Here is a 21238-nt window from a genome sequence, read left to right as displayed (position 1 = left end):
ATCTTGATAGTTAATATATCCGTGTGTTTTTAAACAATGTTGAGAATCCCTAAAGAACTTAATCAGCGGTATATAAGATTATTATGGACAAGAAAGACAATTCGTACTCATAGTTGTAACAACCGCAGACTAAGTTGTTTCCCTTGCATCAATAGTGAAAACATGATTGGTCAGTTTGTTTTGAAATGTCTGTAAAAGCTGAACTCTCATAGATTTACCGTTTTATAACTTTTTTACCTTTTCTTGGAATAAGCCAAATTTTGCGTATATATCTGCAAACCTATGATACAAGAATGCTGACAAAAAATCAAATAAAGGATTTTCATTATTCCGTTTGAAAATTAATGTTTTATGGCTTAAACCACAGTGGCTTGATGACAAGGGCTCAATAAAGTCAAAATAAATAATTTCAACTAGTCAAAATTTATTTTATACATACTTGAACATATATATGATCAATATTATACATTGCCATAAACATAAAATGAGATTTGACAAAATTTAAAAATACCCTATACTGTAATATGCTTACACGACATTGGACATTCAAAATCGAAATTCGTGCTAGCACGACATTAGACATTGGCCATTCAAAATCGAAAGTCGTGCTGGCACGACATTGGACACCGGACATTCAAAATCGAATGTTGGCTGGCACGACGTTGGACATTTGACATTCAAAATCGAAAGTCGTGCTAGCACGACATTGGACATTTGACATTCAAAATCGAAAGTCGTGCTAGCACGACATTGGACATTGAACATTCAAAATCGAAAGTCGTGCTAGCACGACATTGGACATTGGACATTCAAAATCGATTCTTGGGCTAGCACGACATTGGACATTGGACATTCAAAATCGAATATTGGGCTGGCACGACATGGACATTGGACATTGAAAATCGAAAGTCGTGCTAGCACGACATTGGACATTGGACATTCAAAATCGAATGTTGGGCTGGCACGACATTGGACATTTGACATTCAAAATCGAAAGTCGTGCTAGCACAACATTGGACATTGGACATTCAAAATCGAATATTGGGCTGGCACGACATGGACATTGGACATTCAAAATCGAAAGTCGTGCTAGCACAACATTGGACATTGGACATTCAAAATCGAATATTGGGCTGGCACAACATGGACATTGGACATTCAAAATCGATTGTTGGGCTAGCACGACATTGTACATTGGACATTCAAAATCGAATATTGGGCTGGCACGACATGGACATTGGACATTCAAAATCGAAAGTCGTGCTAGCACGACATTGGACATTGGAAAATCAAAATCGAATGTTGGGCTGGCACGACATTGGACATTTGACATTCAAAATCGAAAGTCGTGCTAGCACGTCATTGGACATTGGACATTCAAAATCGAATGTTGGGCTGGCACGACATGGACATTGGACATTCAAAATCGAAAGTCGTGCTAGCACGACATTGGACATTGTACATTCAAAATCGAATGTTGGGCTGGCACGACATTGGACATTTGACATTCAAAATCGATAGTCGTGCTAGCACGACATTGGACATTGGACATTCAAAATCGAAAGTCGTGCTAGCACGACATTGGACATTCAAAATCGAAAGACGGAAGTGGTTTGGTTGGATAGTAAACTGTTCCTAAGGAGTTCATTGTTGCTAAGGGTTGTGATGAACAGGGAAGTCATAGTATGTTTAGAGAATTACGGTTGCTAAGGGAGTTCGGTGGTTGCTAAGGAAAGTCAGGATTTCTAGAGAAATATTTTTTAGAGGAACACTAGACAATCAAATGATGTCATTTATCCAACTGTGTTGATATTCATTCTTTTATAAAGATCAAGTAGACACAACAATTAAATATTGAGAGCCATTCTTCAACGTTGAAAGTGATCGGTATTTCATGTTTATGACGTGAATTGGGAGGATTATAAAACGTTGCTCATAAGGAAAATTTGTTCTGTTTTAGCCCGCGACGTTCTCAAAAAGACACGTATCCTGCTCGATTAATATGACACATATGGTGACGTCCTGATTAACTTATAGTATTGGTAAATAATAATAAATGTTATTTTGATTATTTAGTCCAGTGCTCAAGCTAGGCATAAATATCGTTAGAGGGGCGCCCCACTGCCCCTTTACAGCGACTTGTTGCCTTTTCATACACACCGCTGTGCCCTTCTTTTGACATAGCCGCCTTTGATGATAAGTGAATTACCACAGCAGGCACACTTCACAGGTACAGTCATCACAATGCGGGCCTTCAATCGCCAAGTGATCAGCGGTGTGAACGCACGTGTGGGCGGTGCTTCTCGCTTGTCAGAGTTTCTTTCAACCAACGAGCGTTGATAATCCGCTGCCTTTAATTGAGACATATTGCGGCTTAAAACTAATGTCAGTAGTGTTACATCTAGGTGTTTTTGAGCATCTGCCAACACCATGCTAACCCTTTGTTTGCCATACTGCCCATACATCTTCACACGTGCCTTGTTATTGTCCTGCGACAACTTATCGCTTGCTTGAGTGCTGAGCAGACGACAAAAGCAGTCCATAATCGGTAATAACGGGAAAGGACCTCGTGCCAGTATTATTTGCGACTCAACTCAGAGTTAATTCGAGAATCATTATCGGTTCAAGTAATCACACTGGCCACGAAAGTCTCAATACGGATATACCTTTAACTCGAAAATATCTGAACCGTTATGTGATTACAGATGATTAACTCATTAAGTGTGAGTGAGAGTGGTTGTTATGAATTCGGTCCTTTGACGTTTTCCCAAACAAGTTTTGAATGAGCTTTTATGAAAAAAGTTATATTTTCTGATTAATTAATGTCTGTGAAGTTTGCAATCTGGCAGCATGACAGCTTGAAGTTAGCAGCCCAGCTGTATGGCAGCGTGAATTTAGCAACCAAAAGCATGACAGCTTGAAGTGAGCAGCCTGAAAGCGTGGCAGCGTAAAGTTAGCAGCCAAGCAGCATGAAGAAAGCAGCTCAGTTGCCTGGCAGCGTGAAAAAGCAGCCCGCCAGCCTGTCAGCGTGATGTATGCAGTCTAACAGTGTGGCAGTCTGGCAGCGTGAATGTAGCAGCTCTACAGCATGACAGCCTTACAGCCTGGCTGCTTGAATATAACAGCATGACAGCTTGCTAGCCTGGCAGCGTGAACATAGCAGCATGGAAGCGTTAAGTTCACAGTCGAACCGAGTGACAGCTAGGCTAGTTCTGGCTTCCATAACTTTAATGTTGATATTTATTTTTTTGATGTTTACAACACATTAAAGTTATGGCGTAACCCCCATAGTAAAGTCAACCAGAATCTATTGAGTGTGATGATGCAATGCAATCACATGACCATGATGACGTCGATGGATTCTATTTATAGCATTGGTTCATTTAGTTGAATCCAATTGCAGTAAGGCTGTAAATACCTTTTGATAAGTAAAAACAATTTATTTATTCCAAATTTGTTATTAGTTATTTATTAATTATTCGAAATAGAAAAAATAACAGCAAAATAAACACTAGGTCACTTGGGTATTTTCTGAAAATCTTGGTGTCACGTGATTAAATTTGAACACAACTATGACCTAGATAAGGAATGCTTGTAATAGGATTTATTAAAATGCTAAATCAACTATCTTTAAAGCGTTTTTTGGTTTTGAAAATGAGTTTGTGAACTACATTTTACTTCATAAACCTAAGGATATAGCTATTTTGTCTGTACAATGCATACAAGTGAAATAACAGCGTGACATAAAAATGTCACGAATTCTGGTAGGGTTTGGATACGGCGTTCTCTTCAGCGAACACATCCAAAAAGGTAATATATAACGTGTTCGCTGAAGTTCTTTAGCTACAGCTAGGCATGCGCGTGAACTGAGCAGGTTGGCAGTCCGGCAGCGTTAAATTTGCAGCCTTACAGCGCGAAATCCTGGCAGCGTGCAATCAGAACTATGACATACTTGCAACATGAGGTTGGCAGCACAATGGTCTTACACACAAGCACTGTTTGTAGTCAGCTACATAACATAAACCCAGATATTTATGTTTTCAAAACAAGAGTTTTTTTCCATTGCATTGATAATTTTCTGGTTGGCAATTTTAAGTATGAAGACGCTCTTTTTCCACTATCTTTGCTTAAATATACGGATTTATATTTAAAATTATGACTTTTTGACTATTATTTTGTGCTTTTGATTCCTTTGAAGATATTATTTCTGCAAACTTTGATGTAGCAAATCAGAGCACTACCAGGCAATGTAGCCACAAGAAGGCCTCTGCATTAGTCTTAAATTCAAGACGTGTTACAAGTGTACGGGACTCTTCTAATCCAGGATTTGCCATATCATACATCGTAAAAAATCCATACATATACAAATATTTGGACTAGCCTCTGCAAAAAGCTAGACTGGACTAATTGTTATTACAAAATTTGGTCAGGCATTAATGTCAAATTATGCTGCTGATCAGGGAGTTATAAAGATTTTTTGGTCTCAGTGCTGACATTACCTACTTAAAGAATATTAAGTTAACTATTAGTCTTGTATCTTCATTTGTTTAATGCAGTACACATCAGCGCACTAATCTATGAAACCACATACTGTTTGTGGTAAATTTGTACTTACCATGTTGATGATACTAAATCTTAATGTTTACAATCTTGATCAATGCGTCCCTACATCTGCATGCATCACTTTCATGTGTTGATCTTTTACCTGCGTTTCACATTTTAATACATATGGCCTAAGCGAGGAAGAAATCGTATTCATAAGTATTTGCATATTCTAAATTCAATTATATTTTAATTTCGATTGACTTCCGTTTGCAATGTTGCATGACATGCCACGAAATTGAATTGCATAAAATTGTTCGTGCCATTTCTTCCATGTTTTAATCCTCACGGTTCAGTGTTAAATTAACATGATTAGTATATCATTCTTTGGACAATCTAACTCAATATCTGCGTTTGTTGAAAAACTTCACTTGTTTCTTAATTTTGTATAAAATTCATACCAAATTGTATTGTTTTGTTCTTTTTAAAATCCAACATTGCTGCTATTTTACTCACCTTTGTAAGAAAAAAGTCAATGACGTCACAGTATACTTAACACAAGTCGTCCGCAAAACGTGATCTAAATATTTTGGAAACCTCAATATCGGTCATGTACAAGTCATTTTAGCAACACAAACTTATCAATTTGTCGAATTGTTTAAAACTCGAACATCATTACACAAATAACGCCTACGGTGGACTTCTCGACAATGTATAATTAGGAAACTCTTTTTTGGGCGGATTTACAATTCAATGTTGGTTTTTTTATATCCGCGCGGAGTGATATTTTCATTTCTATTTGTGCTTAACTCGGACGTTAAATTTGAAAAAAAGATAATTCAACATTTTATGATGAAAAAACACTTGGAAATTTAAACAATATCAACCTTGAGTTTTTAAATTTCCTTCATGAGTTGAATCATTACTTTCGCCTCAAACTGAGATGAATTATACGGTTTTTCTGTTTGCTCAAATCCTATGAAATCATTACAAAAGCGTCATAGCCGCAAAATGTGGATACTTAGGAAACTGATGGTTTCTAAAAATAACATTGGTTGTTAAGGGAACTAGTATGTTTCTAAGGAGGTCAATTGTTGCTGAGGGGTGTGATGGGTTATAGGGAAGTCGTAGAGTGTTGCAAACGAAATTTGTGGCTGTTATGGAGTTTAGTGGTTGCTAAGGAAAGTCATGGTTTCTAGGAAAATAGATTTGGTAGAGAAACACTAGACAAAGCACAAGTATCTCAGCTCTTGGCATGGCAGTTTTAGGGGAAAATGATTCGTAAATAGTGTACTAATACAAGACAATGTAAAACAAGCGACCCTCGGGACAGAGTCAAACCCCAAGGGAAAATTCGAACGATCTTTGTAGAAGACCACAGCAAAATGCTACATGCCAAATATCTTATCTCTTCGTATTGCTGTTGAGGGAAAATGTTCCGGGACTACTGATTACACCAGACAGAGACAGGATTTGAAAAAGAGTGTCTTCGAAGAAAAAACGTTGTAAAAAAATATTATACATCTTTAAGTCTAAATCAAACAAGTGGCGACTAGGGCGGGGCCAATCTTACACCAGTGCCAATTTAGTAGATGACCGCTGGACCGCTACATCCCAAATATCTAACATAAATGCTTTTTCGTTTTAGAGTAGATGGCTTTGAAAGATGTTCCAAATAAAACTCAAGACAATGATGTATTTCAAATTGTCTTATCTCTCGGACTTTTTTTTGAAGTAAGAATTTTCCCAATACAAGTCAATGTAAAACAAGTAAATATCAGGACATCATTTGACCAATCGCGCAAGAGGTTGTTAGTTCTATCACAACCAGGACGAGAGCGGCTCTGTGGTATAGTTATCAGCCTCTCACCCAAGAGGTTGTTAGTTCTATCCCAACCAGGACGAGAGCGGCTCTGTGGTATATTATCAGCCTCTCACCCAAGAGGTTGTTAGTTCTATCACAACTCGGACGAGAGCGGCTCTGTCGTATAGTTATCAGCCTCTCACCCAAGAGTTTGTAAGTTCTATCACAACCAGGACGAGAGCGGCTCTGTCTTATAGTTATCAGCCTCTCACCCAAGAGGTTTTAAGCTCGATCACCACATGGGATACTTTCTCGTGAACTGTTAAAGTACCGGGCTCTACCAAGAGAGTGTACACGCGAGAGAATATGGTCTCAATCTTCACAATAGAACAAAACTCTACTAAACATTTATAGTTTGTTTCCACAATTTCCTTTAACACTTGTAAGCTCACTGATATGAATCAAAGTGCTGAAAGCACTGATGGACTAGGGCTTCATTCAGGGGAATGTTGACAACCATATTCTAAGCATTGAAAAATCGGCTTACATCACAAGGGGTCACTGTTTAATGGGCTATCTTAAATTTTAGACTAAAACTGCTTGCAAGCTGCAAAGGAAATTTGAAAAATCTAGTTAAGTGTTTGTAGAGTGAGGGGGGGGGGGGGGCACACATACTTCTTTAATTTGATCAAATCGTTTTATATCAAAGGTCTGTTATTTGTAGTTCCAGAGAAGATTTTCAATGATATAATTATATACTATATAGAAAACCTGTCACCTCTTTTTCAGGGGAGCTTTAAACCACAGGGCCATACTTTGAACAATCTTTGTAAAAGACATCTACATTGTACACCTATGTCAGACTGCATGCACAATGCTATTAGGAAGTAGTTTTTATTTAAAAAGAGAAGAATTATTTTCTCCCTCTTAATTTGTGCTTGGTATTCAATTCATATAACATGTTACCATGATAACTTAGTGCTGTTGATAAATATTAGGCACTGCCTTCTGTCTAATGCTATTCATATTACTGCTGCAGACTTTTGTACATAGCAAACCAAGTTGAGTAGACTAAGATGAGATGAATATCGTTTTTAAAATATGAAATATTGAAATGTCTTTTAAATACTTTGACCATCAAATTTCATAACCTGGTGTCAGCAGCTCATCACACTGCTAGTGAGAATGGAATACCAAACATAATTTTATTCTTTATTATATACCCATCATCAATCCACATGCAATACATATCACAAAATACCTTAACCCATTTTCCGCTCCAGTGCAATACGGCCATATGCCACTCTTGTGACGTCAAGTCATAACAAGTATGTTGCGCAATATTAAATTGACGTCATTAAACCAATGAGTGCATCCTTAAAATGAAATTTATTATGCAAAGATGTGGCTTCTAAGTGATCTAATCAGTAATGTATATAATAAAAGGGTTATTAGTACTGCGTTTTGATCCGGATATGGCGGAATGTCAAATTTGATTCTGGTAGTTTTTTGTAGATTTGATTTTACTCGGCTTGTGCCTTGTGAAATCCGAATCTGCAAAAATCTAATTGAGTTAAATACAACCTCCTGGATCAAAACGCAGGAACAATAAAACCTGTTACCCCGTGGACAGAGCAACTTTAACCCACAGGGCCATTGTAACTTTGAACAATCATTGTAAAAGACACCTACATACAAGATGCTTAAGGAAGTAGTTTGGAAAAATTAAGAATTATTTTCTCCATCTTAATTTGTATGCATTAGAAAACTCAATAATTGCAGCAGTTGGCCATTCTTGTATTGTTATCTGTCACTGTCCTGATAGCTCCCTATCTCAATAAATGCAAAAGGTTGTAGGTTCATGTTTCTCCTGGTCAAATATGTCATACCGAAAGAAGATGTTGAATGTAGAATCAAGAAGCTTTCTTTTCAGGCACTCCAAATTGAATAGTACTGTAACATTTGGAGTGCCAAGAATTTGTTGGATTCCTAGGCAACAGGTATCAGGTGTTGCAGTACATTTGGCAAATACTTTTCACCCGTCCTTGTAAATCTAAAATCCATTTCACAAAAGTAGTTCATATAACTATATTAAGGTTGCTAAATCAGAGTTTGAATAATTCTGCAAACTAGATGTGCCTTTAATTGCAGCAATTTGAACTCCAACTCATAATGTCAATTAAGCTGGTTAAGCAATACTGCAGTTCCTTGGTGTGGGGATTGCTTCATTTACTTTTATAAACAAACAGTTCTTGCGTTGGAAAGTACAATGTATTAATATGCATTTTTCTTGCCCTGACTCCATCCAAGCCTTAAATCTTAGATCAACATGTACTTTGGGCTATGTGTAATATCATTGAGAACTATAAATTATGTTCAATTTAGTGCCACTTATGATATTTCATTCCACATACAAAAACACTAACATGTTCTTTAAAACCAATATCCTATGTTATGATAAAACCATTGCCAAGTTGGTAATTTGAAAAGACAAGAAATTATATCTGGTCAGGGTTTGACATAGTATTTCTAGACAGCGTGCTGGACTTGTTTTGCAGTTTTGCATTCTCACATCACCTATACCATTAGTTCTTATCTACAAACTTAAGTCAACATAATAATTAATGTTTTACATAAATATTGCAATGAATAAAACATATTGCAATAAGTGCCAATAACATAGCAATCAAGTATGATCACTATAGGCCTAAATATGAGATTTCAACATTTCCTGATAAACAATAAATAATTTTACTTAACAATTTTCCCATTATTTACACAAGCTTAAAAAATGGTCTCTTTTTGAATACTTCACATATTTCATGGCTTTCATCATTCAAACTAACATTTCGCTTGTTATTTCAATATTCAATGATTTTGTAAACATTCATAAATGATGGTTAAAATTAACATTCATGCTAATCATGCCTACCAAAAGCACCTGACTGACCAATCAGTATCCAATTTTGGCAGGGCTTATTGGTGGTTCATTGAAATCAACCATGACCTCCCACAATCTGCACTGTTCAACAGTAGTTAATGAGTTGTTTCAATTGTTCTTATTTTCATAAACTTAGAAAACAACTGCAGTGAATAAAATTGATTCCTCATCACTGAGAGAAAGTTTAGAAAAAATGAACGAAGCCGAGTTACATCTTGTAGGATATCAAATCCTACAAATGTATTCATCATTTTATATAACCGTATTTAGTAAATGTTCAATTTTTGAAAGTCTAAAAACATTTGTGTTGATATTTTGTGATTCATTTAATTTCATTCTTGTTTCATTTAGTGTTCAATCCCAAGCTTTCTTGTTCACATTTAAGTGCAAGAAAAGTCACTTAATAATTATCTGAATAAATTCATTATAATGTAAGGTCACATAAAGGATATATTGTGCTTTTTAAAAATAACATTTTTTCATCTGTTTAAAATTATGTCAAATGTAGTGCATTGAAATTTTACTATGATTTTAAAGTTGCACTCTCATTTTGACAACTTTTTTTATTTTTGGCTTAGAACGAGCCAATTTTTTGCGAAAATCCATGGAAACCAGTTATATAAGACTGCTGACCAAAATTTAGATGGCAGATTTTTATATTAAAGTTAAAAAATTGATGTTTTAAGCATTATTCTAAAACTGTTAGTAACGGTTTAAGCCATAAAACATTAATTTTCGAACAGAAATATGACAAACTACTAGCTGATTACTAGTCATCAATCTGATATCATTGGTTTGAAGATGTTTATGCAAAAATTTGCTCTTTTTCAAGACAAAAAAAGTTGTAAAAACGGTAAATCTGTGAGAGTGCAGCTTTAAACTATGACAGGAATAATTGAAGGGAATGATTTTTTTGTGATTTCTAGCATTAAAATTGTCTGAATCGCATGAATATTTATAAATTATGTTAGGTATTCTCACATTGGTCACACTTTTTGAACTTTGTGTTGTCTTCTTTTTGTTTGTCTCAAATTAATACAGCATTGGCTTCACTTCAATGTTGTTTATGAAAGGGACTGTACACCAGATTGGCACCAAAAAGTTTTTTTTTTCCTGTAATGAATCTAAGGACACTTTTTTAATAAAATTTTTACTCTTTGAAATCGTTATTGTAAATAAAATACCAAAATAAAAAAAAATTGCAGTGAAGTGTCGTATCCACTATGCTATGAAGACATACTTTTACTTGGTGGAATTTTCCAGATGTATACCTAACTCGCTAATATCATGTAATAACATCAACGGCAAATCACGCATAAGGAATATTCTACTATGTAGACATACCTAGTAATCTTTTTTAATGGAAAAACACGAAATAACTGCTATGAATAAATCATTTGCAAACTATGGGGATCATCAGTTAGTAAGTTTCAATGCATTAATTGTACACATCGATACTAAGTTTATGTCAATTTTCTACAATTTTCTTTAAATTTTTGCTTTTTCATCATTAACTAAGTACGGCCCCTTTAAACTGTACCTTATAATGTCTGTGATTTATCAAATATTTAATAGTTATGGTCTACAACCAAGATTTATATCAATTATCCAGGTTTCAAATTGCATTATGTATACGATTGGAAAGGTAATCGTGAAAGCTCACTTAGTATTATTTTTACAAATAACATTCACCCTGAAAGGTACTCATATTTTGATGATACATAAAGATTTGCACAGTCATTTATGTATACTTGCATTTATTGATAAAGGATACTTTTTTCAAATCTTTGATTTAGATTGCAAAGTATAACTTATATAAATAAATATATATTCTTGACTTTATTAGTATAAACAAGCTAATGCATCAGTCTATTGTAACCATGCCCCCCCCCCGGTCCCGGAATAGCGGGGACTTTTACTTTCGGTCCAGCCAACCCTAGCTAAAATCCCCGCCCTGCGGAGATAATCTGATGGTAAAGTCCCCACCAAATGCCCCGCACCCAAGGGACATTATGTTAAGCCCCATCCACACTGTATTTTCCGGGAAGACCTGGCACTGCGGGGCCACCTGAAAGGTAAACACATGGCCCATTTCGCCGGCTATCCCCGGTATACCCCCGGATGTGGGAGCCGTGGTTACAATTGACTGGTGCATAATGATCCATAGTGATCCAATCTCATGCCAAGATGATTTCTGGTCTGACATCGCAAGGTTAGTTATTCTTAAGCATAAAAAAGCATGGACAGCATTTGAGAAAGACGTGAGGTAAAATCTTCATTACTTCACTATTCCACAACATTGGGTGATAAGGGAACTTTATTGAATATTTTGATTTTAATTCTGTTCCCTTAAAGCCACAAGGCAACAGATTAATTAATACAAATTCAATTCTATCTCCACAATATTTGGCACTGCATTGTTAATTAAAACTCAAAAGTTCCACTTTCAAATTATTTAACCAAGTACCTTTCCCTTAAATATTTCACAAATTTATATTGATCTATCAACAACAATGCATCACCATAAAGTATCTCTGACTGATTTTTGATTTTCATTCTTGGTTAGAAAACAAAAAGTGAGCACAAAGCGTCTTCAGAAAAAGAACTTGTAAAGTATGCACCAGTCAATTGTAGCCACGAACCACGCCCCCCCCAGGGAATAGCAGGTACTTTGACTTTCGGTCCAGCCAATCCCCGGTAAAATTCCTGCCCCGTGAGAACGAACCGGTGGTAAAAATCCCGTGAATAACCCCCCGCGCCCCGGGGATCTAAGGTAAGAGCAATTCCCTGATATATTTTGAGGGAAGACAAAACCACCGCAATCACCAGGCATTGCGAGGACACTAGTTCTGGCTTCCATAACTTTAATGTTGATTTTTATTTTTGACTGGTGCATTTCACAGGGGCAGGTTGTATTGTTTTAACACACCACGCCCCTGTCCGTTTTGTTGTTTTTTATTGGGTTTTTTTTATCAATTTTTAGTAAGAATATGATGTGGTAACTGTAACTTTAAATTGGCAAAAAAAAAAAAGTTTTTTTATTTTTTATCTTTGTAAAGGGTGACGACTTGACCCTGAATTTCCATACTGTATATTTGCCGACATGACCCTGTTTAAGAAGCCATAACTTTATCAAAGATTTTGTGTCAAAACAACACAACCTGCCCCTGTGGTAAGAGAGGAAATCAAAATTGAGCATGCAAGATTGTTTTATCAATGGCGATGGTTCATCACAATGTACTTACACTGACAGTGGCTCCAAGACTTTTCTATGCACATAGGTAAACAATCATCTTATTCACAGATGCTGTGCACATATTCATACATGTGGCTTCATTTAGAATGAAACTTCATAAATAAGTATGCGCATATTTGATATTTTTTATCTCCATTTTGCAAAATTGAAATCACATGATTTTTTCAAACGAATTTGTATTGCTTAAAAATTTACGTGTCAAATTAAAAATGCTTCCCACGGTAAGATGAAAATAAATCCGTTTGATGGTGGTAATCATTCAATGGCGGCTTTATTGATAAATTTCCTCAATAAAACACTATGAAATTCACATCATCAGCATCCGGAAGTAGTAACATACATGTATGTCTGAATCATTCGGCCTCTCTGATCAGAGTAAATTTTGAGGTCAATAAGTAGACTGGTACCCTGATTTACTTTTCCTCAAAAATATAAAGTTATACAGGTACGCGGCATATGGTTTTTAGTTAACATTAATAGTATTTGAACAATAAATACCAAAAATTATGTTGTATTTAAAAATGTGCTTAGTGTCATGCGATGATTAGTTAAAAAAAACTTTGTATCGAAAAGAAAATATCACGGAAATATGCAAATTATGTCGAAAAAAAGAACAGGGACCGACTTCGGAATACCAACATTGTATGCAAAGGATAACAATACTTTTTTAAACCAGCTTTCCTGGTTGTTTTCTACTTAGACCGCCCGCTTTATTATGAATTCACAAGACATTTCGAATGCGCGACGGGCACCGCGGTTAGCTGATACTGGTTTCTTTTCGAATAAAAGAGAAAGAGGGTACCAGTCTATCAATACAGAGCATTGAACGGAAAACTTTCGATGCGTACTTTTCCAATATGTTCATATTCTTATTGCGTATAATCTAACCGTATGCAAGAATATTCATGTAGTTAACCCGATTAACCCACTCGCTACGTATGAATTTCTTGTGCTTCATTGAAAGAACATACAGTTAGCTTGAATTGTTAGGAGAACTATTTTTATTGGATGTTTTCATTGTAATCAGTTCTGGTACTACTTTGATTATTCAAATTCGCTAACGGCAATCCAATCAAAATACACCAATCAGAATACATTACGTCAGTGAATCCCCAGATGCGTCTTGAGAATGCAGATAGCGCGTTTATGGCTATGAACTAGGCCACAAGTGCCCTAGTCCTAGTTCATTTAATGTGTTAGTTTTAACTAGTTAAAGGTACACATTTCTCTATTACGTATCGCATGAAGCCCATTATGCATTCATACTTATTTCTGGCAGTATAAGAGGACGTATTGCTTTATTCGTTTTATTACACGCATACGTTCTTGTTCTTTTTTTCCTCAGGTTGCCTTTGTAACTCTTTTATAATGAGGTATTGTCGTATTTCCATCAAAGCAATAACTCCGATGTTTTGTTTCATTATGATTTGCCTTGGTGTTATGTGTGTATAGTTTGCGTGTTATGGACACATTTACAGAACTCGGTGAATACTCTTTATCCCTTGTAAACATATACGAACGATTCGGTTGAACATTATGCTTTTTACGTAGTTATAAACAGTACATAGAAATTAATCACATTTAAATGCTCAATAAGTTCAACCTCAGCATTGAGTGCGTTAACATAAGACTATACTTTATGTTCATGTAATTAATACAGTTTCAACATATGTATACAAGGATTGCAACTTTAACACATTGATGTATATTCACGTAAATGCACTTTAAATTGAGGATGATATTTCATGTATAACCATGCTGATAATTTGATGAGCAACATTTGTGTTATAACACCTAAAGCGACGCTCAAATGGAATATATTTGAGCCATCAAGAGGGTCGGCTGGTCGGCTGGTCGGTCAGGTGTAATGAAAGGTTTCGTTAAATCAACTACTCCAACAGACTGATATATATCCCCCTGGTACACATTATTAGTTTCATGATCGACAGTCATTACCAATTAAATTATTAATGAGATATGATATATATATATATATATATATATATATATATATATATATATATATATATATATATATATATATATATAACACTTTTCGATATTATGTGTTTGTGCAAACCATTTATAATTTAAGATATATCACTATAATACTTTAAACTCGTTTCTGCTTTATAGGGTTTTAGAGCTTTATTCGTGACACTTGTTCATCTGTTTCAGAGTCACTTGCCCTAACATGTGCTGTATGCGATATTCTAGTTATTGAGGAAATAACTACTATATCAACTTGCTATATAGTGGTGACTCGAGTTTTAATCATACACCAGTCAAACTCATCTTTAAGTTATGTGCCCTTGGACATCATTTACACGTTTGGTATATTCGGGATTCGATAAACGAACGCATTCACACTGCAAACATGTATCACTATGAATTACAATTACATCAAAAATACTAATAATATCTGTCATGTGTTCCTGTTCCGGATAGAAAAATCCGACCCTCGGGCTACGCAGCGTGCCCGAGGGTCGGATTTTTCTATCCGGAACTGACACACATGATAGATATTTTTTCTTGCATACCTTAATATTTTTTGTGTGTGAAGAAACTGCATAAAAAAGCTCATTTTTGTACATTTCACCAAAAAGCGCGTGCGATGATGTTTACTGACGTCATGACGCGCAGTAGTTTTTATTCACTGCATACGTCAATAAGTTCCTTCGATATCAAGTCTTTGAAGGGTTATTTTGTTTTCTTGTGAAGATATATTTTTGCAAAGTTAATGTTTATGAAACTCATCTATTGAAATCTCATAATTATTGTTACTTAAAGTATATAATAAAAGAAATAAAAAGCATTACGTCACAGCACGTGACTCATCTGGCATGCCAGATGGAATTTTCCAGCACGGCTGACGTCACCGGAAATGCCCATCTGGTGTGCTAGAAACTGTTATAAAGATTGCTAGGGTACTTAAGATATGGCTTTTTGTTGTTGTTGTTGTTGTTGTTATTGTTGTTGTTGTTGTTCATGAGTGTCATTTTAAACAGTCGATATCTCGGGAAAATGGAGGAATGTATATTTTAGTAAACAAACGATCATGCATAATGTTCTGTAGAGAAAAATGTTCGAAATTACATTGCAAATTTTGAAAAATAGTTTTAATGTATGTTCAGCGTACAAAGTGCTTCAAGGACTACAGAGCGTATATAATTTGCTTACGAATTTAATATGTTAAGAGGTGAGCAAATTCTACGAGGGTAAACTTTATTCGATTGCAGAATTCATGTTGTTGTTTTTTATCTGAATTATATCACCATCTGCTTTCATATTAATTGTCCCGCTCTCAACTTATACGAAATGGTTCAATAAATGATATGCATGAATGTTGCAATAGAGCTGTATAAATGCGTGTATGCTAAATCAAATGTTGTTGTTTTTGTTGTTGTCTTGGCTTGTTTCAATAAAAATGTCAATTGACAATAATTGCCAGAGTAACAATGTCAAAGTCATTTTTGTCGATTCTGATGGACGAGAAATAAAGAGACAAAATGCAGAATGAAAATCTGCTAAGATGGAAGACAGCATTTTTTTCTTAAGTTGGCATTATAAAAATGTATTAATTTGCTGGTCGAAACTTAACTGCATTTGTATATACGAGCAATGAATCATCCAGGATAATAGATCTATAGATCCCTTACAAATATAGTATATAAAGTGAAATTTAACAAGTGTCACATACCATGATTGACATTGGCCCGATTGTTCAGAAAGTCGCTAAATAGTTAACGACGAAAATCGTTGTTAAATTTAGCGATAAACAGATAGCGATCGTTAGGATATTCGCTAATTTGTTTTTGATTGTTCAGAAGTTTTTAGCAATAGCGATCGTCAACATTTTCGTTAAACTAACAACAAATTTAAATCACCTCTTACCCTGATATCAAAAATTTAGCGACGGTTAACGACGACAAACAAAATGGCCGCAATAATTGGTGCTCAGAATGTAAACATCAGGAAAAAACGTGTTTATCGGCCAAATTTTGTATATAAAACTCTCACAGACAAGGAACTGCGTGCAAAGTACAGATTTGGTAAAGAAGGGTTGCAATTTATAACTGACCAGCTTGAAGAAAGGCTCCGTAGACCTACCGGTAAAGGTTGTGCCATGGATCCCGCAGAGCAGGTAAATATTTATACCATTTTTTTTTCATTTTGGGTACAAATTTCAATTAATCAGAGGAATTATAATTGGACTTATGTGTATATATATACCTTTCAATCATTAATATTAACATGGACCTTTAATCAGTTAATAGACCCGTGATATTAATTGTTAATTTTATACTTATGCCAGAATGACAAAGCAAAATTTACCTTCCACTGTTGAAATTGAATAGTAGGTTTGTGTCATCTACAGGTAGATACAAGTTATCTACGATAAGATTCAAACAATGATTAATTAATGCATTGAATCAAATCGTAAAGTACCTTATGTGTCTTGCAATTTGAGTGTAATCCACAAATGTATACACGGTTTTCCTGGTGTTTTTATTTCTGTATCCAATTTTATGATAGCATTGATTATTTTTTGGGTCGTGCTAAACTGCTGACCGATTAGCTGACCATATAGGAATAGAAGAGATTTGCTGACGAATTGCTGACCATATAAACAAAGAAGGATTTTTATTTTTTAAGTTTTTCTGTTTGTTATGTTTGTTTTCAGTGTTTTAAATGTTATAATGTCATATGAAATAATTAATTGAATTGACGAATATTCTTTTTTGTTATTCCAAGAGCGTTTCGTTGCAGATACAGTAGATGTCTTTTTATCAGTAAAAGATAGAAATAAAACTGTCTACATCCAGGCCACACCACGTGGAGGCGCTCTTACCATGGCCTATTTTTTTTTTGAGTGAATGAGCTAGTGAGTAGTGATTGATTGAGTGATTGAGTTATTGTGTGAGTGAAAGAGTTATTGATAGTGAGTGATTGATAGTGAGTGATTGATTGAATGGGTGTGCTAGTGAATAAGTGCAAGCGCAATTGCCTGAATAAAAGTCACCTAATATGTGTATAATACATGATAAATGTATCATAGTCCATTTTCAGTAACTTTTCAATATCGAGTTTTCCTAGACGTTGGGTCAGCTAAGAATTTGGTCAGTAACTTTCCAATATCGAGTTTTCCTATACGTTGCATTGGTGAGCTAAGAATTTGGTCAGTAACTTTCCAATATCGGGTTACCTTATATGTTACATTGGTGAGCTAAGAATTTGGTCAGTAACTTTCCAATATCGGGTTTCCCTATACGTTACATTGGTGAGCTAAGAATTTGGTCAGTAACTTTCCAATATCGGGTTACCTTATATGTTACATTGGTGAGCTAAGAATTTGGTCAGTAACTTTCCAATATCGGGTTTCCTTATACGTTACATTGGTGAGCTAAGAATTTGGTCAGTAACTTTTCAATATCGAGTTTCCCTATACGTTATTTTGGTGAGCTAAGAATTTGGTCAGTAACTTTCCAATATCGGGTTACCTTATATGTTACATTGGTGAGCTAAGAATTTGGTCAGTAACTTTCCAATATCGGGTTTCCTTATACGTTACATTGGTGAGCTAAGAATTTGGTCAGTAACTTTCCAATATCGGGTTACCTTATATGTTACATTGGTGAGCTAAGAATTTGGTCAGTAACTTTTCAATATCGAGTTTCCCTATACGTTACATTGGTGAGCTAAGAATTTGGTCAGTAACTTTCCAATATCGGGTTTCCTTATACGTTACATTGGTGAGCTAAGAATTTGGTCAGTAACTTTTCAATATCGAGTTTCCCTATACGTTACATTGGTGAGCTAAGAATTTGGTCAGTAACTTTTCAATATCGAGTTTCCCTATACGTTACATTGGTCAGCTAAGAATTTGGTCAGTAACTTTTCAATACCAAGTTTTCCTATACGTTACATTGGTCAGCACTATGCAGTGAACCGTGAAGTTGACTGACCATATAGTCACTTTGGTCAGCTAAGAAATTGGTCAGTATCTTATGAATGATGCATTACTTTGTCATCAATATGCACTGAACCATGAAATAGAGTGACAAAACAACAATTGACCCCGAGGCTCTTGGTGCAAATCGTGACAACTCGATAGTCGCACAGTGTTAGCGTTCTTATCTTTACAAGATATTAAGGGGCTTCATGGAACATAAGAGTTAATGAATAAATATAAATTAAAAGCGTACACTAGTTTCACCATTAATGCTTTATTTGTTTATATCTTATATTTAAGATTTTTCAAGACATATTATGTTAAATTTATTTTATATACTCCTTATAGTGTAAGAATAGACGGATTTTTGGTGTTTTTTGGGGGTTTTTTTTTGGGGGGGGGGGCGGGATTGCATTTCAATGAAATGAATTGAGTTGTTTTTTACTGGTTTGTTGAAAATATGTGAAATATATCACGGTTTTAATTACGATGTACAGTACAATTATATGCTGTATATGACTATTATATAGTCCAAAAGTTACATTGGTCAGCTAGGAATTAAAAGGACTTGTAATTAAACATAATATGAATAAATATAATATAATGCCCACATAACAATATTAAAGGTAAATTATTTGTCAATGACATATTGCTTACATAACTAATTTATTAAGTATTTAGTCACGAATTTAACATTGTATCATAGTCCAATTTCCTCATATGTTCCATTGCTCAGCTAAGAATTTGGTCAGTAAATTTTCAATACCAAGTTTTCCAATACATAACATTGGTCAGCACTATGTAGTGAACCGTGAAGTTGACTGACCATATAGAAACAGTACAACTTTCCAATATCGAGTTTTCCTATACGTTGCATTGGTCAGCTAAGAAATTGGTCAGTAACTTTTCAATATCGAGTTTCTTAAATATCAAAACTTTTTTTTTCATGTGTTTTCCTTCTTTGTCTATATCGTCAGCAATTGGTCAGCAACTCTCTCTTATGGTCAGCTAATCGGTCAGCAGTTTAGTATTGACCTTATTTTTTTTTATTGCTAAACCGGTTTCGTAGTGTTTAAGAGAGGCCCGTCTTCAAATATTCTCAATACAAAAATCGGTGGAAAACAGAATCTCAAGAAATGAACAAAAAGTAAAGCTAAGGAGCGTTATAATTATTTAAATAATAGTACAGTTAGTAATATTGAGAACTGTATAATAAATTCGTAGAAAACATAAATGTATTATCAATGAAACAAAAACTTACGTGAAAACATACGTATGTTTTCTTACCCTCAGGTTTGCATTGCTCTACGTTATTATGCCACTGGGGCATTTTTCGATGTGGTAGGGGACACCATGGGGCGCGACAAGGCGACAGTTTGTCGCGTGGTAAAACATGTAACAGAAGGTCTTGTAGAGATGAAAGATCGCTTTATACGTTGGCCGACTAGAATGGACACCCGTCGCAACATTATGGCAGGGTTTGCGGATGTAGCTGGGATTCCAAATGTGATTGGTGCGAAATCATCCATATGTATTAAAAAATATAAAAATTATGAGTGTAACCAACATCACATTATCACTGATACGTTCATATGTTGCATTAATTTTGGTTCAATTCATTCATTTTTTTTTAAAGCTGTTGTTAAATTTATCATTAATCTTAAAAACAAATATTTGTAGATGGATTAAAGAATTTCCATTCCGTTTCATAGTGATCAATTTATATTAATTATGCTCATTTGTAATAAAATGTGTTTCGACAACAGGTGCCATTGATGGATCACATGTTGAAATTACGAAGCCAGGCCCAACAGAAGAAAGGCTGTTCATTAACAGGAAGGGAAGGGCATCCATAAATGTAATGGCAGTTTGTGATAATAAAGGTACATAATATTGCAATACATTATTCAGGTGAATCCTGTTTTAATTGTTCACGTATGTGTTTATCATAAACTATCGTGTGTATTGCATATTAACTGAGTATTCCGCCCGATTTTGAAAAGTAAAAGTCTGAATCTGAATTTTCGCCTATTGGAAAGGATTAATATCATTTAGTGATTTGGTCAGAAGGACACTGACCTCAAAATCATGTTTTGTGTATTAACATCAGTATTTGAATTTATATTTGAAGATGTAGGATGAGCTGGGTCTTATGTTTATCAAGGTGAAATCCTTTTTTAAAAGATAACAATTAACTTGGTCATTTGACCTTATGATCCCATAATCAATCGTCTGTTGATAAAGGTCAGTGAATTAACCTTATTTTCAGGAAGATTTACTTTCATAAATGCAGAATGGCCGGGCTCTGCGCATGACAGTTTTGTTTTTCGAGCGTCTTCGCTACAGGACTTTCTGGAGGAAAATATTCATACACTTGAAGATGGTGTTCTACTTGCTGACAGCGGGTAGGTCCACATTAAAACTTTTGGGCAACACACAATATACACAAACATTTGAAAGATAAATTTTTTTTTAATCTAATTATTATTACAACAGTATATCACACTGTTATAATGTATATTTCAAACCTTTGAATTCAATATGTTTATCATATGAGATCAATTAAAACATTATTAATATAATTATAATATGAATAGTGTCATCTTTTTAACACAGTATTATTTTCAGAACTGATGATCTCCCCCTGTTTCTTATCTGCTATGGTCCAATCTGAAACAACAAATTATAACATTATTAACAGCCACAAGATTAAAGTATTTCTCTCTCTTGTCTTTTTAAGAT

The sequence above is a fragment of the Mya arenaria genome, chromosome 15 (genome assembly GCF_026914265.1).
Source record: "Mya arenaria isolate MELC-2E11 chromosome 15, ASM2691426v1".
NCBI lineage: Eukaryota > Metazoa > Mollusca > Bivalvia > Myida > Myidae > Mya > Mya arenaria.
Note: the sequence above shows the minus strand (reverse complement) of the source record.